At 34.3% G+C, this 1,194-nt stretch overlaps 1 pseudogene; it reads left to right on the forward strand.

The window, feature by feature from the left end:
* Positions 1-679: 679 nt before the first annotated feature.
* Positions 680-750, forward strand: LOC124899098 (annotated as a pseudogene).
* Positions 751-1,194: the final 444 nt, after the last annotated feature.

Raw genomic sequence — 1,194 nt, forward strand, 5'->3', positions numbered from 1 at the left:
GTTTTTCAGATATCTGATTAGCAATCTATCCAGTCTTTCTAAATTTTGAATAGAAGCACCTTGACATTCAAACCTCTCATCAACCTTTTTGATGAAGTCTTCATGAGATCTTTCGGACTTGATTGGTTGCTTTGTTATCTCTATTTATTCTGGTACCCCTGAGGTGTTTGTCCTTGACCCCAGGAGTTGTTTCGCTGCCATATATTTCAACTGCTATTTGGTGAACACCATGAAAATTCAGGATGTTTCTCACCTATAGAATTGATGTTGTTGCCTCTCTAATAGTTTCCTTTATTATTATTACCAATTACATTCACATCTTGATCTTTTACAATCGAACCTCATTGACATTCATGAGTCGAATATCTGTACCCAAAAAAATCATATATATCCATTGTGCCATCTAATCTTAGGTTACGGTAAATTATTTCACATCTCTGACAATAGTTATAATCTAGGCTTACAATGTAGTGTAAGCATCAACTAGGTGTACCCTGATATTATTCTTTTTCCTAAGTGTCTACAGCTTATTAATTAGCAACCTCTGCTAAGTTGTTCAAAATTTCAACAACCTCTTCTAGTGTTTTTCATAATTGGACCCCCAACTGCATCATTCAATATTCTTCACAATGGTGGTGTTAATCCATCCTAGAAATTAGTTAGTTGCATCCAAGGTTCAATCCCATGGTGTGGGCATTTTGTCAAAATTCCTTGAACCTTTCCCATGCTTTAAACAAAGTCTCTGAGTCTAACTGTGTGAAATTTATAATTTCTTTCTACATCTTTGGTGTTTTAGACTATGAGAAGTACTTATCCAGGAACTTTGTAGTCATATATTCCCAAGTTTTTATCGACCCCAATGGTAAACTCCTCAACCATATCTTTGCATCATCCTTTAAAGAAAATGAGAATGCCTTTAAATATATCACGTCATTTAATGCCCCATTATAGTGAAAGTTATTCATGATTTCATCAAAGTCCATCAAACAACTATTTGAAACTTTGTTTTTCTTTCCTCTAAAAACACAACTATTCTAGATTTCTTGAAGAATACTTTTTTGATCACAAAGTTGTTGATTGTAAGAAGAGGGAATTTCGCACTATATTATATCCCATTGTAGTTTTTCTTTGCATAATGTCCCAACAATCTCCCTGCCTAACCATTATTTTGGTCCATTTGGTCCTCTAACTCTG

The sequence above is a fragment of the Capsicum annuum genome, chromosome 5 (assembly GCF_002878395.1).
Source record: "Capsicum annuum cultivar UCD-10X-F1 chromosome 5, UCD10Xv1.1, whole genome shotgun sequence".
In the NCBI taxonomy this organism is placed as follows: domain Eukaryota; kingdom Viridiplantae; phylum Streptophyta; class Magnoliopsida; order Solanales; family Solanaceae; genus Capsicum; species Capsicum annuum.